The following is a 27,721-nucleotide window of genomic DNA, read 5'->3' as shown; positions in this document are numbered from 1 at the left end:
CGCTTAAAAACAGTTCAAGCAGTATGACCTACAAATCAGGAAACTAATCAGCTATTCTATTGTTTAATAGTGGAGCAATGGGACTAATCAGGATGACTAATCTTTATAGCCAACCCTGTACCTTCCACTACTCTACTACTTGGTGTTAAACATTTTCAGCATCTGCGCAAAAGGTACTTAAATCAAATACTGTACATTCCTCCTCCGTCATTTTGAAAACAGCTTTCATAAGCAAAGAGGGTACATTTATGGCGCTTCTGACTGAAGTACCTACTGGGCCATCTGATTGTGCAGGTGCTGGGCCATCTGACTGTGCAGGTGCTGGGCCATCTGACTGTGCAGGCGCTGGGCCATCTGACTGTGCAGGCGCTGGGCCATCTGACTGTGCAGGCGCTGGGCCATCTGACTGTGCAGGCGCTGGGCCATCTGATTGTGCAGGCGCTAGGCCATCTGATTGTGCAGGCGCTGGGCCATCTGATTGTGCAGGCGCTGGGCCATCTGATTGTGCAGGCGCTGGGCCATCTGATTGTGCAGGCGCTGGGCCATCTAATTGTGCAGGCGCTGGGCCATCTAATTGTGCAGGCGCTGGGCCATCTAATTGTGCAGGCGCTGGGCCATCTGATTGTGCAGGTGCTGGGCCATCTGATTATGCAGGCACTGGGCCATCTGACTGTGCAGGTGCTGGGCCATCGTGGGGAAGGTTTAACATGCAATAACTGCCCCATCCTAACTAAGGACAAATACGTGAGCAGCCTCCTGATCTTTCATGGTATCAAGCAGTGAAAGGCCCTGGATTAGTAACATAGATTTGTGATCCTGAATGGTCTGATTACTCGGTACTATGCTGTGGTCATTTAGTATTGGGTAGGTAAATTGTCCGATGGGCGGGTGTACATTTGTGTCTATATCTTTCAGACTAAGGATTAGCTATTCTCATATGTCGTAACTGTTGTGATTCTATGGGGGAAAGGTATAGTTAGTCAGTTTGGACATTTTCTGACCAGCCTCATTAATCTGATGAAGTCTGTGTTAGAGTGAAACATTTGGGGAGGCTAATTTTGAGCTTTTAGCTTATAGTCAATCACTATAATATAAACTATAGCAGTTATATGAGAGAACAAGTAAGCAGACTATCTATCTATAATCTGCTGCTGCAGGGATTAGTGCAGTAGTGTAGCTACTGGGGGAGCAGAGGATGTGGTTGCCTCGGGTCCCATGCTGTGAGAGGCCCACCCTGAGCTTAGCTACTTTTAACTGTATTAGTCTGCGTAGCATGCCGATACAGTTAAATTCTCTGACAGAGCAGGGAGACACAATCTCTTTGCACTGCCATGCGGACACTATGGGGCCTGGTGCCAGCAGTGCCCCACCCCTCCCCTGCCTGTCATCGCAAGTTCAACTGTATCAGCATCCTGGATGCCGGTGCAGTTGAAAGCATGAGGGAGGGAATATACTGTATAGAGGCCATTATACAATATGGAGGCCTATGGCGAGTGCATTATATTGTATATTGGCCTATGGGAAGTGCATTACACTATATAGAGGCCTATGGGGAGTACATTATACTGTATGGAAGCCTATGGGGAGTGCATTATAGTACAATGGAGGCCTATGGGGGATGCATTATACTATATAGGAGGTCTATGGGGAGTGCATTATACTATATAGAGACTGATAGGGAGTGCATTATACTGTATAGAGGCCTAAGGGAAGTTCATTATACTATATAGAGGCCTATGGATAGTGCATTATACTGTATAGACTCCTATGGCAAGTGCATTCCACTATATAGAGGCCTATGGGGAGTACATTATACTGTATGGAAGCCTATGGGGAGTGCATTATAGTACAATGGAGGCCTATGGGGGATGCATTATACTATATAGGAGGTCTATGGGGAGTGCATTATACTATATAGAGACTGATAGGGAGTGCATTATACTGTATAGAGGCCTAAGTGAAGTTCATTATACTATATAGAGGCCTATGGATAGTGCATTATACTGTATAGACTCCTATGGCAAGTGCATTACACTATATAGAGGCCTATGGGGAGTACATTATACTGTATGGAGGTCTATGGGGAGTGCGTTATACTGTATGTTGGCCTATGTGGAGTGTATTATACTGTATGGAGGCTACTAAGTAGACAATCATACAGTGTGGGTATTACAGTCAGGGGACCATCATACAGTGAGGGGGCCATCATACAGTGAGGGAAATAATGTGGGGACTTTTTACAGTGTGTTGGCCATTACAAAGTGTTGGGGCAATCAAACAGTTTGGAGGCTACTATGGGGTCAGTATACTCTGTGGGGGGTACTATACAATGCAGGAGTCATTATACTGTGTATAGGAGAGCATCGTACTGTATAGAGGGATGCTTTATAGTGGGGAGACTCAGGACATTTTTAAATGTTAAGTGGGCACTTATTGTTATAGGGGAACACAAGTTTAATGGGACTGTCAAAGTGGCACACAGAGGGCAAGATTTCTTTCTAGGGGGCAATATGTGGGCAATATTTTCTAGGCCCCTTGATCAGGGCATTAATATAGATTTGTTTTACCATCTAGAGAACATACAGTACCATACAGAAGGAGCAGTAATAGGGACACATATATACGTACACACCGTATATATCAAACCAAAACACTATTACAACCTGAAGTAACAACCTAGGCATTGTGACATTTATGATGGCCTAAGATAAAATTTACTTGAACAACAATGGGAGTGGACTAGTACAGAAGGAGGAAAATTAAGGCAGAAAAAAGGAAGGGAGTAAGTGGAAACCACTAATAAACATTGACCATATATGCATTTAATGCTTTGGTCATCTCAGGTGCAAATACATATATGTATAGTGCACTAGCTTTAGACAGGTGTGGAAAAATGCTGCATTGTAGAAATGCCTTAAAAATAGAAGTGTTAATAGTTTATTTTTATCAATAACAAAACTCAAAGTGAATAAACAAAGTAAATTTAAATCAAATCAATATCTGGTGTGATCACACTTTGCCTTCTAAACAGTATCACTTCTTCTATGTCCTTTTCCACAAAGTCAGGGATTTTGCAGGATTATAGTGAGAGGTACGAGTAACAAATTATATATGCCAAACAGCTGATAATGATCATCATTTTCATATATAGAATGAAACTCAGAGGTTAACAAACAGAAACAGCTATGTAGAAGACTTAAAACTGGGTGAGGAACAACCAAACTCTGCTACAAATGTGAGGTTGTGGAAGACCGTTTCATGACACATGTCATTCCACGTGGCCTGACTGAGAACATCAAGGCAAAAGGTAATTAGTTATACTACATCAGCAAGGTCTCTCCCAGGCAAAGATTTCAAAGCAGATGGATTCGTGATGGATTTATTAAGCTCTTTTGAAGAAGAACCAAGAAAAGGGCAACGTTGAGAACCGTAGATGAAGTGGTCGACCAAGTATACTTAGTGCAGCAGACAGAAAACACATTATGCTTACTTTCCTTTGAAATCATGATGAAGCTAGGGAGCAAATAGCACAAAATAGGGTTTTATTTGGGATTAAAAGGTATAACAATGCTCACCTTATATTGTTGCAATTGAAACAATTTCAAAGAGTGAACCAAACCACAGGTCACAGGCCAGAAGATGTCGTGAGGAGATGGGCAGCTTTTCCTGCTCTGCTGGTGATGTCCCATGAACAGAATCGAGACATGAATATGAATAAAAGCGGTTTTATTTTATGATGTAAACTCTTCGCATTTCCAGGTTATCCAAACTCTTCTTCAGGACACAACCACAATGAAGAAAATACAACCTGAAGAAGAGGTTGAATAATCTCGAAACACATAGATTTTAAACCACAACATAAAATGCTTTTATTGAAATTCATCTCTCAATTCCATTCATGAGACATGGCCAGCAGAGCAGGAAAAGCCGTCCATCTCCTCAATTACTACTTTTCTTTGAAATCAGATGACCAGCAGTGCCATCAGGCAAAAAGCACCATCTTTTGTACAGAAATAAGGCATAAAACAAAAGAACTGGTGTGCAGAAAAAAGCAACAAGTGCCCAGCAATAATATCTTTGCTGTAACAGAAGATTGTTCGCCTGCATCCTGGAGTGCTGTTCAATAATGACTAGGATTGATCGAATTCCTTAGGATAAAAGCTTATCCGAATAACTATAGCGCTTACCGAATAGCTGCATCGGGAACCCAGATACCTGGAGCGCTCCTGATAATCAGCTGTTCGGTGCCGCAGCTGCTTGTGTCGTGGCTGTGTGACAGTCACAACAAACAGGCTCTCGATGAATATCTTGTGACTGTCAGAGCCGCGACACATGCAGCTGCAGTGCCAGACACCTGATTATCGGAGCGCTCCAGGTATCCGGGTTCCCGAGGCAGCTATTCGGTAAGTGCTATAGCTAGTCGGACAAGGAGTTACACAAAGCTATTCCATAAACCCTAATAACGACTGTTAGCAGACAACAGTGAAGCAAGGTGGAGATTCTTTGTAAGTTTGGGCCTTCATTTCAGCACATGGCATTGAGGATTTGGTCAGGATTAGTGGTGTCCTTAATACTGAGAAATACAGGTAGATATTTATCCATCATGTAATATCAAGAAGTCATCTGATTAGCTTCATATTTTACACTAAACAAACAGTGTGTTCAGCGTGAAAAATAACAAGGGGTCTTGGAAATGATGATATCGCCCCCACAGAGCCCTGATCTAAACATCATCTAATCAATCTGTGGTTAATTTTCCAGGAAGTTTGGAATAACCTCATTAAACCGCATTAAAATACAGTCAGTGTAATCTTTGAAAAATGTACCATGAACGGATTCAGCATCGTGTAGCATTTTTTATATCAGCCACTAGGAGGCACTGGAAGAACGTTATTTGAGAACAGGTAGAAAAATAAATGCTTCATTAGACCATTTGATACTGTGCACTGAAAAGGAAAACAGACCAAGACCAAGTGTGTTCACAGCCTCTGTCTCTATACTGCATGACACCTTGCACATCTACGCAGTGACCTCCATGATAGCTCAGTCTGATCCAATAGTTATAGAGGGGAATATGCTTTGATACATTTCTGACTTATTTATGAGACTTTTCCGTCCCTAAAGCATTTATTCTGAAATTTCATATCTTGTGCAGGAAAACAACTATCTGACACTTTGAACTGAATACTTTGTATTTCACAGCTCAAAACAGCTGCAGCCTGAAGAACTTACAAAAAAATAGATAATAAAAAATAGGTGTTTTTATTATGTTCCATACACGATACATAGTTAATGCAAAAACAAATACTTTCAGCATTTGTTCACATTGGGATTGAAGCTTCCACATGAGCTATGACCTGCTTTAAGAAAATGGATCAAAGAATATCAGATAATACAGGAGAGTAATCAGCAATGTTCTATAAATTGCTCAAATATCAGTCCATCCTTAACCCCTTCACCCCTTTCCCCCCCCCTTCCCCGCCTGTTTTCACCTTCCTGAGCAAGACAATTTTTTTCAATTCCGACAAGTGTCACCTTATGTGGTAATAACTCTGGAACACTTCAACAGTGATTCCAAGAACGTTTTTTCGTGACATGAACTTCATATTAGCGGTAAATTTGAGTCGATATGATTTGCGTTTCATAATAAAAATATCGACATTTTTACCAAAAATTTTCTAATTTTCCAACTTTAATTTTTTAACCCCTTAACCCCTTTACTACCAAGGGTGGTTTGCATGTTAATGACCAGGACAATTTTTAGGGTATATGCACATGTTGCGGATTCGTGTCGGGATTTTTCCACGCAGAATCTGAAAAATCTGCAGGTAAAACGCCCTGCGTTTTACCTGCGGATTTACTGTAGATTTACCGTTTTTGTGCGGTTTTCACATGCGTTTTTACACCTGCGGATTCCAATTATGGAGCAGGTGTAAAACGTTGCAGAATCTGAGCAAAGAATTGACATGCTGCGGAAAATAAACAGCAGCGTTTCCGAGTGGTATTTTCCGCAGCATGTGCACTGCGGATTTAGTTTTACATACGTTTACATGGTGCTGTACAACGCATGGAAATCTGCTGGAGATCAGCAGCCAAATCCGCAACGTGTGCCCATACCCTTACCCATTGTCCCTTTATGAGGTAATAACTCTGGAACCCTTACATGGATCCCGGTGATTCTGACAATGTTTTCTCATGACATATTGTACTTCATGATAGTGGTTACATTTCTTTGATATTACCTGCGTTTATTTGTGGAAAAAAATGGAAATTTGGCGAAAATGTTGCAAATTTCGCAATTTTCCAACTTTGAATTTTCATGCCCTTAAATCACAGAGATATGTCACAAAAAATACTTATTAAGTAACATTTCCCACATGTCTACTTTACATCAGCACAATTTTGGAACCAAAATTTTTTTTCGTTAGGAAGTTGTAAGGGTTAAAAGTTGACAAGCAATTTCTCATTTTTACAACACCAATTTTTTAGGGACCACATCACATTTGAAGTCACTTTGAGGGGTCTACATGATAGAAAATACCCAAAAGTGACACCATTCTAAAAACGGCACCCATCAAGGTGCTCAAAACCACATTCAAGAAGTTTATTAACTCTTCAGGTGCTTCACAGGAATTTTTGGAATGTTTAAACAAAAATTAACATTTAACTTTTTTTCACCAAAAATTTACTTCAGATCCAATTTGTTTTATTTTACCAAGGGTAACAGGATAAATTGGACCCAAAAAGTTGTTGTGCAAGCTGTCCTAAGTACGCTGATATCCCAAATGTGGGTGTAAACCACTGTTTGGGCCAGGGCAGAGCTTGGAAGGGAAGGAGCGTCATTTGACTTTTCGATGCAAAATTGGCTGGAATTAAGATCGGACACCATGTCGCGTTTCGAGAGCTCCTGATGTGCCTAAAGTACAGTGGAAACCCCCACAAGTGACACTATTTTGGAAACTAGACCTCCCAAGGAACTTATCTTGATGTGTGGTGAGCACTTTGAACCCCAATTGTTTCACTAAAGTTTATAATGTAGAGCAGTGAAAATAAAAAAACATTTTTTCCCACAAAAATTATATTTTAGCCCCCAATTTTTTATTTTCCCAAGGGTACCTGGAGAAATTGGACACCAGAAGTTGTTGTGCAATTTGTCCTGAGTACACTGAAACCCCATATTTGGGGGGAACCACCGTTTGGGCGCACGGGAGAGCTCGGAAGGGAAGGAGCGCTGTTTTGGAATGCAGACTTTAATGGAATGGTCTGCGGGCGTCATGTTGCATTTGCAGAGCCACTGATGTGCCTAAACAGTGGAAAACCCCCACAAGTGATGCTATTTTGGAAATTAGACCCCCAAAGAACTTATCTAGATGTGAGAACTTTGAACCCCCTAGTGTTTCACTAAAGTTTATAACGCAGAGCTGTGAAAATAAAAAATGATTTTTTTCCCACAATAATGATTTTTTAGACCCTAAATTTCTATTTTCACAAGGGTAACAGGTGAAATTGGACAGCAAAAGTTGTTGTGCAATTTGTCCTGAGTACGCTGATACCCCATATGTAGGGGTAAACCACTGTTTGGGTGCACGGCAGAGCTCGGAATGGAAGGAGCACTGTTTGACTTTTTCCATGCAGAATTGGCTGGAATTGAGATTGGACGCCATGTCGAGTTTGTAGAGCCCCTGATGTGCCTAAACAGTGGAAACCCCCCAATTCTAACTCCAACCCTAACCCCAACACATCCCTAACCCTAATCCCAGCACTAACCACAACCCTCACCACACCCCTAACCCGAACACACCCCTAACCCTAAACCCAACACACCCCTAACCCCAACACACCTCTAACCCTAATCCCAACCCTAACCACACCCTTAACTATAATCCCAACCCTAACCCTAATCCCAACCCTAATCCAAACCCTAACCCTAACTTTAGCCCAACCCTATCTTTAGCCCTAAGGCTGCCGTCACACTAGCAGTATTTGGTCAGTATTTTACATCAGTATTTGTAAGCCAAAACCAGGAGTGGAACAATTAGAGGAAAAGTATAATAGAAACATATGCACCACTTCTGCATTTATCACCCACTCCTGGTTTTGGCTTACAAATACTGATGTAAAATACTGACCAAATACTGCTAGTGTGACAGCAGCCTAACGCTAACGGGAAAATGGAAATAAATAATTTTTTTTATTTTATCATTTTTCCCTAATTAAGGGTGCGATAAATGGGGGTTTGATTTACTATTTATAGCGGGTTTTTATGTTTAGCAGCCGTCACACGCTAAAAGATGCTTTTTATTACAAAAAAAAGTTTTGGTATCACCACATTTTGAGAGCTGTAATTTTTCCATATTTTAACCTACAGAGTCATGTGAGGTCTTGTTTTTTGCGGGACGAGTTGAGGTTTTTATTGGTACCATTTTCGGGCACATCACATTTTTTGATCGCTTTTTATTCCGATTTTTGCGAGGCAGAATGAACAAAAACCAGTAATTCATGAATTTCTTTTGGGGGGGCGTTTATACCGTTCTGCGTGTGGTAAAATTGAAAAAAGCAGTTTTATTCTTCAGATTAGTACGATTACAGCGATACCTCATTTTTTTTTAATGTTTTGGAGCTTTTATACAATAAAAGCTATTTTATATAAAAAAATAATTATTTTTGCATCGCATTATTCTGAGAGCAATAACTTTTTTATTTTTTCGCTGATGACACTGTATAGTGGCTCATTTTTTGCAGGACAAGGTGACGTTTTCAGGGGTACCATGTTCTTTTATATCCGTCTTTTTGATCACATGTCCACTTTTTGTTCAGCGGTATGATGATAAAGCATTGTTTTTTTGCCTTGTTTTTTTTTATGGAGTTCACTAAAGGGGTTAACTAGTAGGATAGTTTTATAGGTCTGGTCGTTACGGACACGGCGATACTAAATATGTGTACTTTTATTGTTTTTTTAATTAACAAAGAAATGTATTTATTGGGAAAATATATTTTTTTCTTTAGGAATTTAACCCCTTCCCGACCCATGACGCCACATAGGCGTCATGAAAACCCGTGCCAATCCGACCCATGACGCCTATGTGGCGTCATGGAATGATCGCGTCCCTGCAGATCGGGTGAAGGGGTTAACTCCTATTTTACCCGATCTGCAGGGAGAGGGGGAGTGGTACTTCAGCCCAGGGGGGGTGGCTTCACCCCCCCGTGGCTACGATCGCTCTGATTGGCTGTTGAAAGTGAAACTGCCAATCAGAGCGATTTGTAATATTTCACCTAAAAAACTGGTGAAATATTACAATCCAGCCATGGCCGATGCTGCAATATCATCGGCCATGGCTGGAAACACTAATGTGACCCCCCCCCCCACCCCACCGATCGCCCCCCCAGTCCTCCGTTAGTCCTCCGGTCCCCTCCGTCCGCCTGCCGGCTCCCCCGTCCTGCTGTCCGCTCCCCCGTCCTCCTGCCCGCTCCCCCCCTGCTCCTATGTCACCCCCCCGTGCTCCGACGCCCCCCCGTGCCCCGATCTCCCCCCCCTTATACTTACCGAGGCTCCCGGTCCCCGTCCGCCTCCATCATGGGCGCCGCCATCTTCCAAAATGGCGGGCGCATGCTCAGTGCGCCCGCCGGCCGGCAGATTCATTAGAGGTACATTTTGATCGCTGTGGTAGGTTCTATCACAGCGATCAAAATAAAAAAATAATAAATAAACCCCCCCCTTTATCACCCCCATAGGTAGGGACAATAATAAAATAAAGAAAATATTTTTTTTTCTTTTTCCACTAGGGTTAGGGTTAGAACTAGGGTTAGAACTAGGGGTAGGGTTAGGGTTACGGGTAGGGTTGGGGTTAGGGGTAGGGTTATGGCATGTGCACACAGAGCGGATCGGCCGCGGATCCGCAGCGGATCGGCCGCGGATCCGCAGCGGATCGGCAGCGGATCGGCAGCGGATCGGCAGCGGATCCGCCGCGGATCCGCCGCGGATCCGCAGCGGATCGGCCGCGGATCGGCCGCGGATCCGCAGCGGATCCGCAGCGGATCGGCAGCGGATCGGCCGCGGATCGGCAGCGGATCGGCAGCGGATCTGCAGCGGATCGGCAGCGGATCGGCTGCGGATTGGCAGCGGATCCGCAGCGGATCCGCAGCGGATCGGCAGCGGATCCGCAGCGGATCGGCAGCGGATCCGCAGCGGATCGGCCGCGGATCCGCAGCGGATTGGCCGCGGATCCGCAGCGGATTGGCAGCGGATTGGCCGCGGATCCGCAGCGGATTGGCCGCTGCGAATTCGAAGCAGTTTTCCATCAGGTTTACAGTACCATGTACACCTAAGGAAAACCAAATCCGCTGTGCCCATGGTGCGGAAAATTCCGTGCAGAAACGCTGCGTTGTATTTTCCGCAGCATGCCAATTCTTTGTGCGGATTCCGCAGCGTTTTACACCTGTTCCTCAATAGGAATCCGCAGGTGAAATCTGCACAAAAAAACACTGGAAATCTGCTGTAAATCCGCAGGTAAAACGCAGTGCCTTTTACCTGCAGATTTTTCAAAAATCATGAGGAAAAATCTCACACGAATCCGCAACGTGGGCACATAGCCTTAGGGTTAGGGTTGGAATTAGAGTTAGGGTTGGAATTAGGGCTAGGGTTTGAAATAGGGTTAAGATTAGGCTTGTGGTTAGGGTTACGGATAGGGTTAGGGGTGTGTTGGGGTTACAGTTGTGGTTAGGGTTGGGATTAGGGTTACGGTTGGGATTAGGGTTAGGATTAGGGTTGGAATTAGGGTTACGGGTGTGTTGCGGTTAGGGTTGTGGTTAGGGGTGTGTTGGGGTTAAGGTTGTGATTAGGGTTATGGCTACAGTTGGGATTAGGATTAGGGGTGTGTTGGGGTTAGTGTTGGAGTTAGAATTGAGGGGTTTCCACTGTTTAGGCACATCAGGGGTCTCCAAACGCAACATGGCGCCACCATTGATTCCAGCCAATCTTGCGTTCAAAAAGTCAAATGGTGCTCCCGCCCTTCCAAGCCCCGACGTGCGCCCAAACAGTGGTTTACCCCCACATTTGGGGTACCAGCGTACTCAGGACAAACTGGGCAACAACTGCTGGGGTCTAATTTCTCCTGTTACCCTTGCAAAAATAAAAAATTACTTGCTAAAACATAATTTTTGAGGAAAGAACAATTATTTTTTATTTTCACGGCTCTGCGTTATAAACTTCTGTGAAGCACTTGGGGGTTGAAAGTGCTCACCACACATCTAGATAAGTTCCTTGGGGGGTCTAGTTTCCAAAATGGGGTCACTTGTGGGGGGTTTCTACTGTTTAGGCATATCAGGGGCTCTGCAAACGCAACCTGACGCCCGCAGAGCATTCCATCAAAGTCTGCATTTCAAAACGTCACTACTTCCCTTCCGAACCCCGACGTGTGCCAAAACAGTGGTTTACCCCCACATATGGGGTATCAACGTACTCAGGAGAAACTGGACAACAACTTTTGGGGTCCAATTTCTCCTGTTACTCTTGCAAAAATAAAAAAATTCTGGGCTAAAAAAATATTTTTGAGGAAAGGAAACACATTTTTTATTTTCACGGCTCTGCGTTATAAACTTCTGTGAAGCACTTGGGGGTTGAAAGTGCTCACCACACATCTAGATAAGTTCCTTCGGGGGTCTAGTTTCCAAAATGGGGTCACTTGTGGGGTGTTTCTACTGTTTAGGTACATCAGGGGCTCTGCAAATGCAATGTGACGCCCGCAGACCATTCCATCAAAGTCTGCATTTCAAATGTCACTACTTCCCTTCCAAGCCCTGACGTGTGCCCAAACAGTGGTTTACCCCCACATATGGGGTATCAGCGTACTCACAACAAACTGGGCAACAAATATTGGGGTCCAAATTCTCCTGTTACCCTTGTGAAAATAAAAAATTGCTTGCTAAAACATCTTTTTTGAGGAAAGAAAAATGATTTTTTATTTTCACGGCTCTGCGTTGTAAACTTCTGTGAAGCACTTGGGGGTTGAACGTGCTCACCACACATCTAGATAAGTTCCTTGGGGGGTCTAGTTTCCAAAATGGGGTCACTTGTGGGGGGTTTCTACTGTTTAGGCATATCAGGGGCTCTGCAAACGCAACCTGACGCCCGCAGAGCATTCCATCAAAGTCTGCATTTCAAAACGTCACTACTTCCCTTCCGAACCCCGACGTGTGCCAAAACAGTGGTTTACCCCCACATATGGGGTATCAGCGTACTCAGGAGAAACTGGACAACAACTTTTGGGGTCCAATTTCTCCTGTTACTCTTGCAAAAATAAAAAAATTCTGGGCTAAAAAAATATTTTTGAGGAAAGGAAACACATTTTTTATTTTCACGGCTCTGCGTTATAAACTTCTGTGAAGCACTTGGGGGTTCAAAGTGCTCACTACACATCTAGATAAGTTCCCTTGGGGGTCTAGTTTCCAAAATGGAGTCAATTGTGGGGAGTTCCTACTGTTTAGGCACATCAGGGGCTCTGCAAACGCAACCTGACGCCCGCAGAGCATTCCATCAAAGTCTGCATTTCAAAACGTCACTACTTCCCTTCCGAACCCTGACGTGTGCCAAAACAGTGGTTTACCCCCACATATGGGGTATCAGCGTACTCAGGAGAAACTGGACAACAACTTTTGGGGTCCAATTTCTCCTGTTACCCTTGGGAAAATAAAAAATTGTGGGCTAAAAAATCATTTTTGAGAAAAGAAAAATTATTTTTTATTTTCATGGCTCTGCGTTATAAACTTCTGTGAAGCACTTGGGGGTTCAAAGTGCTCACCACACATCTAGATTAGTTCCTTGGGAGGTCTAGTTTCCAAAATGGGGTCACTTGTGCGGGAGCTCCAATGTTTAGGCACACAGGGGCTCTCCAAACGCGACATGGTGTCCGCTAATGATTGGAGCTAATTTTCCATTCAAAAAGCCAAATGGCGTGCCTTCCCTTCCGAGCCCTGCCGTGCGCCCAAACAGTGGTTTACCCCCACATATGGGGTATCATCGTACTCAGAACAAACTGGACAAAAACATTTTGGGTCCAATTTCTCCTATTACCCTTGGGAAAATAAAAAATTCTGGGCTAAAAATCATTTTTGAGGAAAGAAAAATTATTTTTTTATTTTCACGGCTCTGCGTTATAAACTTCTGTGAAGCACCTGGGGGTTATAAGTGCTCACTATGCATCTAGATAAGTTTCTTGGGGGGTCTAGTTTCCAAAATGGGGTCACTTGTAGGGGAGCTCCAATGTTTAGGCACACAGGGGCTCTCCAAACGCGACATGGTGTCCGCTAACGATTGGAGCTAATTTTCCATTCAAAAAGTCAAATGGCACGCCTCCCCTTCCGAGCCTTGCCGTGCACCCAAACAGTGGTTTACCCCCACATATGAGGTATCGGCATACTCAGGAGAAATTGCCCAACAAATTTTAGGATCCATTTTATCCTGTTGCCCATGTGAAAATGAAAGAATTGAGGCTAAAAGAAATTTTGTGTGAAAAAAAAGTACTTTTTCATTTTTGCGGATCAATTTGTGAAGCACCTGGGGGTTTAAAGTGCTCACTATGCCTCTGGATGAGTTCCTTGGGGGGTCTAGTTTCCAAAATGGGGTCACTTGTGGAGGAGCTCCAATGTTTAGGCACACAGGAGCTTTCCAAACGCGACATGGTGTCCGCTAACGATGGAGATAATTTTCCATTCAAAAAGTCAAATGGCGCTCCTTCCCTTCCGAGCCTTACCATGTGCCCAAACAGTGGTTTACCCCCACATGTGAGGTATTGGTGTACTCAGGAGAAATTGCCCAACAAAATTTAGGATCCATTTTATCCTGTTGCCCATGTGAAAATGAAAAAATTGAGGCTAAAATAATTTTTTTGTGAAAAAAAAGTACTTTTTCATTTTTACGGATCAATTTGTGAAGCACCTGGGGGTTTAAAGTGCTCACTATGCTTCTAGATAAGTTCCTTGGGGGGTCTAGTTTCCAAAATGTGGTCACTTGTGGGGGAGCTCCAATGTTTAGGCACACGGGGGCTCTCCAAACGCGACATGGTGTCCGCTAAAGATTGGAGCCAATTTTTCATTAAAAAAGTCAAATGGCGCTCCTTCCCTTCCGAGCCCTGCCGTGCGCCCAAACAGTGGTTTACCCCCACATATGAGGTATCAGCGTACTCAGGACAAATTGGACAACAACGTCCCTGGTCCAGTTTCTCCTTTTACCCTTGGGAAAATAAAAAAATTGTTGCTAAAAGATCATTTTTGTGACTAAAAAGTTAAATGTTCATTTTTTACTTCCATGTTGCTTCTGCTGCTGTGAAACACCTGAAGGGTTAATAAACTTCTTGAATGTGGTTTTGAGCACCTTGAGGGGTGCAGTTTTTAGAATGGTGTCACTTTTGGGTATTTTCAGCCATATAGAACCCTCAAAATGACTTCAAATGTGAGGTGGTCCCTAAAAAAAATGGTTTTGTAAATTTTGTTGTAAAAATGAGAAATCACTGGTCAAATTTTAACCCTTATAACTTCCTAGCAAAAAAAAAAATTGTTTCCAAAATTGTGCTGATGTAAAGTAGACATGTGGGAAACGTTATTTATTAACTATTTTGTGTCACATAACTCTTTGGTTTAACAGAATAAAAATTCAAAATGTGAAAATTGCGAAATTTTCAAATTTTTTGCCACATTTCCGTTTTTTTCACAAATAAACTCAAAAATTATCGACCTAAATTTACCACTAACATGAAGCCCAATATGTCACGAAAAAACAATCTCAGAATCGCTAGGATCCGTTGAAGCGTTCCTGAGTTATTACCTCATAAAGGGACACTGGTCAGAATTGCAAAAAACGGCAAGGTCATTAAGGCCAAAATAGGCTGGGTCATGAAGGGGTTAAAAAAACATTTTTTTACACATGCTAATATTTATTTATTTTTTAAAATTTTTTTACATTGTCCCAGGATGGGACATCACTATATAAAGTCAGATCGCAGATCTGACACTTTGCACTGCATTGTATCAGATCAGCGATCTGACAGGCAGAGAAGAAGGCTTGCCGATGCCTGTTCTCAGCAGGTACTGAGAAGCCACCTCCCTGCAGGACCCGGAAGGACCCCGCGGCCATCTTGGAGCCAGGGCTCTGAAAGCAGAATCCCAGGACAATGCGATCACATCGCATTTTGAGGTAGGCAGGGAGCCTCCTCCCTGCGTGATGCTTATCTATGCCTCTGCCGGCAACGGAATGCTGCGATCATGTTTGATCGCAGTGTTTCGGGGTTAAAGTGATGGGAGCAGTTTGTGACCACTCCTGGCACTTAGTGCCGGGTGTCAACTGTGGCAATCACCTGACACCCGGCCCCGATGGGCCGCACACCACCTGTGTGCTTGGCCGATCGGTTGTGACTTACTATCCCGTGAATGTTCAGACGGGCCAAGCCTACATGGACAGGATAGTACATCAGATGGCAGAAACTGGTTAAACCAGAGAGTTATACCACACATGTCTACTTTACATCAACATCATTTTTGAAAAAATTTCTTTTGTTAGGAAGTTAGAAGGGTTAAAAGTTTCAGTAATTTCTCAATTTTATAACAAAATTTACAAGAACATTTTTTTACGGACCACCTTACATTTTAAGTCACTTTGAGGGGTCTATATGACAGAAAATACCCAAAAGTGACACCATTACATTTTCAAAAGGGTAACAGGAGAAAATGGATGATGCAATTTGTTGTGAAATTTCTCCTGAGTACAGCAATAGCTCATACGTGGGTACATGGCAGGGTTCGGAAGGGGAGGAGCACTATTTGACTTTTGGAGTGCAAAATTGGCTGGAAAAGATAGTGGATACCATATCGCATTTGCAGAGCCCCTGAGGTTCCTAAACAGTGGAAACCCCACAATTGACCTCATTTTAGAAACTACACCCCTCAAGGAACTTATCTAGAGGTGCGGTGAGCACCTTGATTCCCCAGGTACTTCACATAATTTTATAATGCTGTGTCGTGAAAATGAAAAAACAAATTTTTTCCTGCAAAAATTTTACTTTAGGCCCAGATTTTTCCTTTTCACAAGGGTAACAGGTGAAAATGGACCCCAAAATATGTTGTGCAATTTCTTTTGAGTACTCAGATACCCTCTACATGTAGTGGAAAACTTCTATTTATGCACTTTTGCAGGGCTCGGAAGGGAAGGTGTGCCAATTGAGTTCTGGAGAGCAATTTTGGATGGAATAGACGGCGGATGCCCTGTCATATTTTAAGGGCCCCTGACATACCAAAACAGCAGAAACTCCCACAAGTGACCTAATTTTGGAAGCTAAACCTCTTGAGGAATTCATGTGGTGTAATGAGCATTTTTAAACCTCAGGCGAAAATTACCTTTTTTTCCACTAAAATATTGATTTAGCCCTGAGTTTTTTTATTTTCAGAAGGGATAATAGGAGAAAATGGGCCATAAAATTTGTTGCACAATTTCTCTTGAGTATGAATATACCCCATACGTAGACAAAAACTATTTTGAGTCACAATGGAAAGCTCAGAAAAGGAGCGCCATATTAGAGTTCAGATTTAGATAGAATGGTTTGAGGATGACATGTCACATTGGCAGAGCCCCTGAGGTGCCTAAACAACAGAATCCCTTCATATTTAAGCCCGTTTTACAAACTACATCTCTCAATGAATTCATCCAGGAGTGCAGTGAGCATATTGACACCACATGTGCCTCAAATAATTTTAGACCACTGAGCAGTGAAGAAAGAATAATAACATTTTTACCACTAAAATGTTGTTCTAGCCCCAAGTTTTGAATTTTTATAAGGGCTTATAGGAAAAACGGACCTCACAGTTTGTTGTGCAATTTCTTCTGAGTGCATGAATACCCTACACACCTGTAATCAGGAACTACTTTTCAGGCACAATGGAAAGCTCACAAAGGAAGGAGCACCATATTTTAGTGCAGACATGACTGTTATGGTTTGTGGGTGCCATGACCCACTGGAACAGCCCTTGAGGTACCAGAACAGGAGAATATCTCCATAAGTGACTCCATTTTACAAACTGCACCTCTCTCAATGAATTCATCTAAGGGTGAGGTGATTGTATTGACACCACAGGTGTGTCACAGAATTTTATACCATCGGGCAGTGAAGAAAAAATTATGAAATCTTTGCCAAAAAACTTGTTTTAGTCCCAGATTTTACATTTTCACAAGGGGAAAGTAGTAAAAATAACACCAAAATGTGTCACACAATTTCTGCTAAACGTACAGCTTATTCACACAGCGAGACTCTGGAGGGAAGGAGCACTATTTGACTCTTGGATAACAAATTATAGTAGAATAGTTTGCGGACTCCATATACAGAGCCCCTTAAGTACCAGGAGAGCAGAATCCTCACTCAAGTGACTCCATTTTTTAAATTACACCCCTCTGGGAATTTATCTACAGGTGAAGTGAAGATTTTGACTCCATGGGTGTTCTCCACAAACAAGCATATATTGTGCCCAGCTAGTGCTTCTAGTGATATGGACCCTGCAAACTAAGGAGGCTCATACATAAATGCCAAACATGTGCACGCGAAATGTGGTTAAGGCTCACTGTGGGGCTCTGAAAAGAGAAGAGCATTTGGGAGTGCGGAATTCACTGGATTTCTTTGGGGAGGCAAGGAGCCATAGCGCTTTTCCAAAGCCTTTGAGCTACTAGTAATATGGAAGCCCCCTACATTTCCATTGACAGATGATGGACCTGTGTGGGGAGTTGCTTTTTTGTGGATTGAGTTGAAGCATTTTTGGGAACATTTTACATAACATTTTGAATCACAATTAACCTGCGCTCTACGCTGAGCACCTACATCAAGGTTTCCATCTAAATCTCCGAATAATGAGATTCAGATGAAACCCCAGAAGAATCCATTTATTATGAGGAAGCAGAGTTAATCTGGACTCCATCTGGCCTCTGTTCAGTGGTCTCCTTTTCAGAGGTGCACAAAACTGTGATCGACCCCACCTTTATACATGCTTAAAAAGACAGACACCACCGAATCATAGGCCAGACAGTCCAAAGTGTCTCCATCTGCATCATTATAGGGAATCTTCCAGTGTAGATTTCGTCTGGATCATGTATTCTATAAATGAATATGGTAACCCTGATGTAAACGCTCAGCATAGAGTGCAGGATAAATGTACGCTGAGCTGTACCGCTATCTTTTGGGAGACAGAATAAACAAAAAAAACAGCAGGTCAAAAATTGCTTCTATTTATTTTTTATGCTGTTCCAGTATAAGTGATTATTAGTGATTAGAAGGCTCTATTATTTGGGTCGGTGCGATTACAGCGATACCAGATTTATATATATTTTTTTGTGTCTGGCTGTTGTCACACACTATAAAAAACCTTTTATTGTACGTAGTCATATTTTTATAACTATTATTTTTTTACTTTCTGCCGACAGAATGTGAGGGCTGTTTTTTTCGGGATGAATTAATGTTTTAATTGGTACTATTTTCAGGCACATAACATTTTTTGATCACCTTTTATTATGATTTTTCAGAGGCAGAATGAGCAAAATCCAGAAATTCAGGACTTCTTTATGGGGGGGGGGGGGGGGGGGGTTTCTTATGCCATTCACTGTGTGGTAAAATTAATAAGACAACTTTATTCTTTGAGTCAGTACGATTACAGTGGTACCACATTTATCTCATTTTGTTTTTTGTTTTGGGGCTTTTACACAATAAAAACTCTTTTATATGAAAAAATAGTTTTTTTCATTTCTATATTCTGAGAGCTATATCTTTTTTAGTTCTCCACTTACGGATTTGTATGGTGGCTTCTTTTTTTGCGGGACAAGATGGCAATTTCAGCTATACCATTTTTATTTCCTTTAGACCTTTTGATCGCGTTTTATTCCACTTTTTGTTTGGCGGAATGATGAACAAAAGCATAGTTTTTTTGCTACACTTAATTTTTTTTGTTTTTTTACAGTGTTCACTAAAGGGATTAACTAGTGTGACAGTTTTATAGATCAGGTCGTTCCAGACACAGGGATACTAAATACCGTATGTGTTCTTTTTTATTTTATTTTACATAAATATGTGTATTTATTGGTATAATATTTTTTCATTTTTTTGTTCTTTATTTTGGAATTTAAAAAATATATATATTTTTGGTAATTTTTTACATTTTTTACTTACTTTTTTTTTATTCTGATCGCTGCTATAATGCATACAATGCACCAGCACTACAATGCATTATACCTGTCAGAAGCTGCTTTGACAGAAGCCTCTTAGACCATGCTCTGAGCATTATCTTACAGGCTCGCCATATAGCTGGCTGACCTGGTGGTAGTCATATTTAACTTAGGTTGCTATGGCAATGATTGGGCCCTTGCGATGAAGTTGGAGGGGCGCCGATTGGAAGGGACAGAGAGCCCCCTCCGTCTCCAAAGTTTTAAACTTTGAAATCGATATTAATAGGGGCATTGGGGGGGATAAATAGCCCAAGGAGGTGCGCTCCTGGCAGTGACAACCGCGGGTCTCAAATATAACCTAAGCCTAGCTCCCAGCAGCTATCGCATTCACGATCCCCATGATGTGCCCATATGTTAAAGGTTGGAAACCCCTATCCAACCATGACGGTACATCAAAGGTCATGATGGAGTTAAAGGGCTTGTCCAACTTTGGGACATTTTTTTTACATTAGTCCATGCAATTGAGGCTAAAAATCATTTTTGCCATTGGGTAACATTAATGTCTATTACTGGCTGTGGAATCAATTAATGAGGTGGGCCATATTTTCTTCATTGTAATAGATGTGTTATGGACATTAATTTGTATACAGGTAATATTACACAGGAATGTTCTCCTGTACTTGATAGTGAAGCTATTCTCACAGACTGCACAGCTATCCAATCCAAAAAATGGCTACTGGTGAAGAAGCGATGACCAGATCAGTCAATGAGCCTTGCCCAATTGACAAACATCTCACACTGAAAAGCTGCTTTTCTATTGGGAGAGTCTGATGGGGGGACATGCGACCAGTCTGTCTATCAGCAGCCATTTTATGGACTTGAGAACTGTGCAGTCTGAGGAAAGCTGCGCTAAGTAGTGCGGGAAAATGATCTTTTGTACCAACATAACAGTATGTTCCACAAAATCATGTCCCTAACATACTGTTAAAGAAAAGATAAAGTAGCCAACTCCTTTAATGACTCCCTGACTTCTACACTACTCCTTAAAGGAGTTGTTCACCACTTGGACAACCCCTTTTCATTCCACATGTTTTAGATTAAATTTAAAAACCTTATACTCCCCTCTCGTACCGGCGCCTTTCCAGCAGTGTCAGCACTCACGCTCCTGGGGCTCATGTGAGGTTGTCATGACATGTGAGCCCAATCAGCACATGCGTCACTGTCTCCTTCTTCGGACGTATAAGTAATCAAGGGGATGTGAGTGAGCAGCAGCAGCTCACATATCCCTTGATGTCTGAAGGAAGAGACAGTGACGCCAGTGCTGATTGGGCTCACGTGTCATAACAACCTCATGTAAACCCCAGGAGAGTGAGTACCGACACCGAAGGAATGGCCCCGACACCGGAGGGGAGTATAATTTTTTAAAATTTTATCGGGGTCTAACATGGGAATGAAAAGGGGTTGTTCTAGTAGCGGACAACCCCTTTCAAGTAGTGAACATCATCAATTTTTCATCCCAGATATTTTTTACTACTGTGGTGTAGATGAGAGATTAAGGTCTAACATTTGGGGTAACTGTCCCTGGATAAAGTCGTAACCAGTTACGATAACATCTCCGGCCAGTCGCTAATCTTTACTGGCTAGTAACCCTTCTCTTCACCTCTGCTCCTTCAAATCTACCAAAAAAAGGTAACAGAGGCCACTATCCTCTGTTACTTAAGAGCCCATTCCTTGTCACCTACTTAAAGTGACCATTGCATTTCCGCTACCTCCCCTCCTGATCTTTTTCTTTCTCTCCAGCTGCAATCTTCTTCCCATATTTCTAAACTAAATTATATTTGTGGTTAGCCCTAAATTTGATCATTCTAAAGGCTGCTCCCTCATTAACTTCCCAGTGACCAATATATATATACCCCGTTCACAGGCAATAGGTAAACCAGGGGAGGTTAATCTTGAATTTCATTCCTTGGGTTTTTCACACATCTGTATTTTGGATCCAAGTACTGTTCGTGAAAAAAAATAGGCAGAACTCAGACCAATATTATACAGGAAGCCAATGCAGATGAGCGATTTTTTTCACTGATCGAATCTGGGTGCGAAATAAAAAGCAGCATACACTAGTTTCTTCTGTAAATCGGATGAGACTCGACCATACTAGACTATAGGTGCACAAAAAAAATCAGATGCCACACTGAAGCACAATGTAGCATCTGATTTTTACAGATACATTGCAATTCTGTAACATAGGAAACTAAGTAGTCTTGGAAATAATAGCTGAGGCTGTAAAAATACAAGTGAGAAATATTTTATTCCTGTGTTTCACTGTGTGAATATATTTTTTTTATCTGTTACCATGGCTCATACATCCTTTTTAGGGTACCTTATGGTAGATTTATGTTTATCCTAAACACATCCTCTCTACATCCGAGGCCACTAGATCTAATAGAGGTCATACAACACCTCGCATAGCTTTTGTCAGCACATTTCACCCTTTTAACCACCTTTTCAATAAAAGTATTCTTCGACATTGGGACATTCTCAAACAAGCATACCCTCAGGTTAAGGAATTTGGCTCAAAACCACTCATTAGCAACAAGAGATATACCAACATCAGGGACCTACTCGTTAGGGCGGATGTTGGTCCCCGTAATTTGGGATTAACACAAAGGGTCTTTTCCTCACCCCGTAATGGGACGTTCCCGTGTTTGAGCTGTCACCAATGTTCCAATATCTCCAAGGGGGATTCCTTTACACACCCTCGATCGGGTAAAAGGTTCCCCATCAAAGGTCATTTTACATGTAATTCATCTTTTGTCATATACCTTATCAAGTGTCCATGCGGTCTCGGATATGTTGGGGAGACTACCCAGCATATCCGAGACCGCATTTCCCAGCATAAATCTACCATAAGGTGTGGTAGGATACTCCTTCCTATTCCGTCTCATTTTGTACAAAGTAACCATAATGTCGCCCAGCTAAAATACCAGGTCATAGATCATGTGCCGTTGGCCAGAAGGGGAGGAGATAGGATTAGAAAATTAAAAGAACGTGAATCATTTTGGATTCACACGTTACAAACCTTGTCTCCCTTGGGGCTAAATAGGGAGTATGAAGTCGGTTTTTGAGGTGCTTTTCCTTATGGGTCCCAACAATGATATGCCTACCTATTAGAATTTATTATCTTGCAAATAGATGTGCCTCATTTATTTACTTTGTGTTTTTCTTATTAGGTTCTCATTGAGTTCTCATCCCCAGTAATGTGGTGCAAGCCACACCAGGTTTCAATGCATTCATTCCCCAAATGTTATTGTTATTATTATTCTGCTTTATTGACTCTATAATAGGGCGTTGCAACTTTGTAGTTATATACATACACTTTTCCCGCACTAGAGCCGTTGTGTCCGCCACCTAAAAACATTTACAGATTCTTGTTTTCCCCTTTATCTGACAGCACACGGGAGGAACCTAGATTCCAAGCTATCTCACCAGCGCGCAAGCGCCAATTTCTCTTCGGCACTTGTCGGCTATCTCTGTTATGCTCACGGAACTTTACGAGCACATGATCCACCTTTTACCCGGAATTACCAGCGACGGTACGTTCCGGCACTGCATAAGAAGCGGCTTCTGGGCACATGGTGTTTACTTGCACGCGGCTACCCGTCCTCACTTGGAACCTTTCACCGGACGCCAGAAAGACTGTATTCATAAGGTAATGTCACTGATATGGCGGGTTACACTACGTAGTATGCCCTTTCTTTAGTACCACAATAGGCTCATCCAGCATATTGTCTCCCCTTACAGTGGGAGCCATAAATCCTTGCCGGTCATATACAAGTAAAGTATTCTCTTATGTTGGGCACTATTGGTGACTTGATACGTACAATAATGGTCTATTACAGTCTATTCACTTCTTAGGTTTTATACAACTGCATGCTATCACTCAGTAGGGGATTATATCCTGGTGTGGCGGCACTAAAACCTTGTACATTTCTCTCATAGTTATCTCATCTTTCTAAGATATCTCGGTGCTCTTTATAAACATCGTAGTAAGTGGTTTTTCTGTTGTTGTTCTCCTTTTCTTTTCCTTTTGTAGATGTCCTCTGGATACACTGGGATCTTATGTTAATTATGTAAAAGTGGTAGCCATAAATCCTTGCCGGTCATATACAAATAGACAGAAACCCCTTGAGAAAGGCAATAAGCGCCGAAATGTTGGGGACTCTTCTCATATGTCTACAACTGTGACCATTTCCTCTTTTTTTGTATGGTATCCCACCATTTTTTGAAGTGAAATATAATTAATAAAAGTAAAAATTTGAAACATTTTGGTGTGCCGGAGTTCTATAGTAGATTGCTCTTATTGTAGGAACTCAGACACAGGAGGGAATCTCCTGGGAGCACATAGAGGTGTCAGAACATGGCAACTTCAGAGGTAACAGATGGTTGTAATATTTTGTATTGTCTGTATATAGAAGGGAAGGGAGGGGGGAAGATACAGGATATTTGAAATACTACAGCTTGGCTTATCGTCCATTCACAGAAAGCAACTTTTGAATGAGCCAATCCGGGTCATCCCAGAAATTTGATCTTATGATCAGGACTGTAAAATGCGGCATGACCCAAATAGAAGGTGATCACATGTGAGGGCAGCCTGGAAGGCTGATGTGCTCCATTATCCACTTTTCCGCCCCTCAGGACAACAGAGGATAACTGCAGACGGAAACGTTTAGATAATTCTGCTATTTCTTCCTTTCTATTTTATAACTGTTTTGCATATTTGTGTGTTCTTGTATTTTTGCTTTTGTATATATTTATTATAAGCACAGTATATTTTTATATTAAAGCTTAAAATCTTTAATAAGTTTGACCTTGTATGCTCTAAAACAATCATATAGCCTTTCTAAGAGTGTGTGACCTTTTGATTGTCTAGCAGTAACTTATTTTGGGGACTCATCACCCCGTGTGTTTGATGAGAGGTGGCAGCATTAAGTAATCGGGGTGTGCTGAATGTGTCGGGGTGTGATCTATGCTCAATTTAGAGCCTAAGGCTGTGTGCACACGTTGCGGATTTAGTGCGGATCTGCGTTTTTTTCCGCGCAGAAAAGGTGCAGTTCCGCAATGTGATTTACAGTACAATGTAAATCAATTGGGCACTGAATCTGCTGCGGATTGAAAAGAAGTGCATGTCACTTCTTTTGGGCGGAACTGCAGCGTTTTTGGACCCTTCCATTATAGAAATCCGCAGGGGCAAAAAATGCATTAAATCCGCACAAAATCCACCATAAAAACGCACATAATCAGCATAAAATCCGCACAAAATTTGCACCTGCATTTTCTGCCAGGAGATGCAGATTTGGTGCAGAAAATTCTGCACCCAAATCTGCAACGTGTGCACATAGCCTAAAACAGAGGTTGAGAGCTGGATTGAGAGGAGATAAATTAACTCATGCAGGCGCTCTCCACGTCACATACTGAGAAATGTGTACATGACAAGCTCACTTATATATAAAGAAAAAAATGGATCTCTCTGGAACAAGACATTGGATCTCAGATATCAAGGTATTATTTTGTTTAAAGAAACCTTTCATCATAAAAATGCAATCCAATCTGCAGGCACCGTGTTAGGCCGGGTTCACACTTGCGTTTGGCTGGTCTGTGTATGGCTGCGTACTTCCTCTCTTAAGCTTCGCCTACTTCCACATGCGTCCTGCGTCATCCTGTGTACCTATCTTTAACACTGGGTACGCAGGGACATGCTTTCTATGCGGATGAGTCCGCATGCGGCGTTTTGACATGCCTGCCAACAGCACAGGAGCGCAACATGTTGCGTTCCCGTGCAGTTGGCGGGCACATCAAATTGCCACATGTGGATGCATCCGCATACAACGTATGTCACTGCGCACCCAATGTTAAAGATAAGTACACAGGACGCATGCGGAAGTAGGCGGAGCTTAAGGGAGGAAGTACGCAGCCATACACAGACCAGCCAAACGCAAGTGTGAACTTAGCCTTATAGAGCAGTGGAAGTGGAGTACACTGATATATACTTCTGTGAGAAAAGATATAACCTGTGTTGTAACCATTTAGCCTCTGCTCTTTCTTGGATTTTAGGTCCAGTGGGCGGTCCTAACAGTGACTGACAGCTTTCTTTGTATAAGAGTGCACACACAGAGACAGCTGTCAGTCACTTAGGGGGGTTGATCCTATTGACAGTTCCCTTTAATGTACTGGTCCTGTATTAAACCAGATAGTTGGAATTGGATTTCATAGTGATTTTCTGAAACCCTTATTAATGAAAATGGTAAGCTAAAAAAATAAAGTTGAAGTATAAGAAACTACTAAGCTCAGAATGTAATGATTTTAAAGCTCTAGCTCTGCCCACTGTTCTCCGCAAAGAACAAACCAGCTTTACAGTATCCAGTAACTATAACCCCATTTAGCTCCCAATTAGAGGGAGACTGGAAATCCTTCTGCTCTAATATCTATGACTTCAGAAAGATCAGAATATGGAGCAGGTACTAAGGTATTAGGCTTGCCATAGAACTTCACTAATAACTGGTACAATATGGAGTTAATAAAATGTGCTGTACTTTAAATACCATGCTCTGTGCCCTTTTCTACGTCAATGACACAATCATAATAATTTGCTTTTCGGGATAAGAATTATCGTAAAGTTTGAGATATCATATATGAACGGTATAATCTACAACTCATTACTCAATCCTCCTACAGATTACTGCACTGGATCCATGATGAGCCGAGGAAGAAATCATGTTTGCGAAGAAGTAATATTGATAATCCTATTTTATCATATCATCGCGTTATATGGTCATCTCAGCCTTTAGACTTTGGGATTCTCTATTGCAAGTTTCGAAATGTTTAATTGTACTGTAATTAGGAAATACTAATTAGGAATGGTGGCAAATACCCTAAATAATACTTAACCTCTGGCGTTTGACGGTCTGAATGAAAATTTGTCCTTTGTCCCATTCTTGTAGTCCACTGGTGGTTGTGCTCCCCCGCGGTGTTCTCTCCTTGCGTGTTTTTATTACTTGTTTTTAAAGGATTTTTTATCTTCTTTAGTATCTCTGTTGTGGCATCTTCCGTGGGGGTCGTCTATCAAGCAATATGAGGATACCACCATTGTTGGACTATGAATTGGATACCTTCGGAGGATATGAAAACATGTAGTTGAGCACATATGCTGATAATGTGTAGATTTTATCTACTCTGGATATCGTTGTTGCCATCTTATTATATTTAGTAGGATCCAATATACTGTGACTGTATGGACACTTGTCATTGTACCTATATTAATATTTGTTAATTTAATTCAGTAGGACCCTTAACACTGTAACTATATGGATATTGGTTATTATAGTTATATGAATGTCGGGGATATGGATACTGTGTATATTTATTCCTATAATGATTCTATGCATGATATCTGTGAAATGTGATATATGTGTAATGTCTGTGTTTTGTCCTCCTTACAACATATACACATATACGTATTATATCCACTTGGTTAAGCTTGCATATTTGCTATTTGATCCCCTCTCTACCCCCCCTTTTTTTTCTTTTCCTTCTTTTTTGATGTTTTCTATCTATTTTTATATTTAATGGTGTTCCACAATGTAATATTTAGTTTGTTCATACATTTATGACATGCTCCGGGTTTATGTTATGTTATTTATCTCTGTTGTCTCTGAGCATTATGAGCCACCGATAATGGGATTGTTTTGTTGTAATATGATATTTGTTGTCATCATTTGTTGCTATTTCTGTGCAACTTTGATATATTGTATATAGCTATGTTGTCTCCGCCCTATATCATTGTGGCTATATGGTAATGTCTCCCATGCCAATGTGGCGTTGATTTGATGTGCGCATGGGCATAGATGTCATTGCAAGTCTCTGACATTAAGTGGCCGTATTATAATACTCCCTCTACCAACATGGCGTTCGCCCTGCACAATGCGCATGTGCATACGCGTCATTTCCGGTCTCGGACGCTGCAGGGCTGGTGACCCCGGATCACATGGGCCCATGTGCTTCCGGTGTCGCCGCACTGGATGCGCCGATGACCGGCTTTGATGATGTAATAGGAAGGAGACTTCTGGCGCAAATCTGCTTAACCCGGGAGCTATATATAGCAAATCCATAAGCACTATAGGTTACCCCTTGAAAAAGGCATTTAAGCCGAAACGCGCGTCGGGGAGGGCGCAGCAGTGAGTGCGGTGTGTTCTACACTTCTTCCATACGGGTATGTACTATTATTTAAAGACAAAAGAAAAAATCCAGCTCACCATAGTTGTAGTCCCTGGAGGCTCGGAGCACGGAAACACTGTGTCAAGGCGTGAGGAATGCAGGAAATAGAAAAAAATCCAGCTCAACGAGGTGGTGAAAAAGCAAAGTCTTGGTACTTTATTCACTTCATATCAAAAAATAGAGGATAAAACAACAGCACAATATAATTAAAAACACTATCTACGCGTTTCTGGTGACATAGCACCCTTAGTCATGACTAAGGGT

General features: G+C 42.0%; 1 protein-coding gene and 1 long non-coding RNA gene across 12 annotated transcripts in view; one reads left to right on the top strand and one right to left on the bottom strand.

Annotated features, from left to right (window-relative positions):
• TPK1 (thiamin pyrophosphokinase 1) overlaps positions 1–27,721 on the bottom strand; it is an 854,031-nt gene that overhangs the window by 11,451 nt on the left and 814,859 nt on the right. The window lies entirely within an intron of this gene.
• LOC143783521 (uncharacterized) lies at positions 668–27,447 on the top strand. Its single transcript, XR_013217227.1, has 5 exons — positions 668–864; positions 3,152–3,307; positions 22,638–22,895; positions 25,919–25,971; positions 26,270–27,447. It is a non-coding gene; the product is annotated as an uncharacterized LOC143783521 (long non-coding RNA).

Source organism: Ranitomeya variabilis, chromosome 6 (genome assembly GCF_051348905.1).
Source record: "Ranitomeya variabilis isolate aRanVar5 chromosome 6, aRanVar5.hap1, whole genome shotgun sequence".
Lineage (NCBI taxonomy): Eukaryota > Metazoa > Chordata > Amphibia > Anura > Dendrobatidae > Ranitomeya > Ranitomeya variabilis.
Note: the sequence above shows the minus strand (reverse complement) of the source record. Positions and strands in the feature narration are given on the sequence as shown.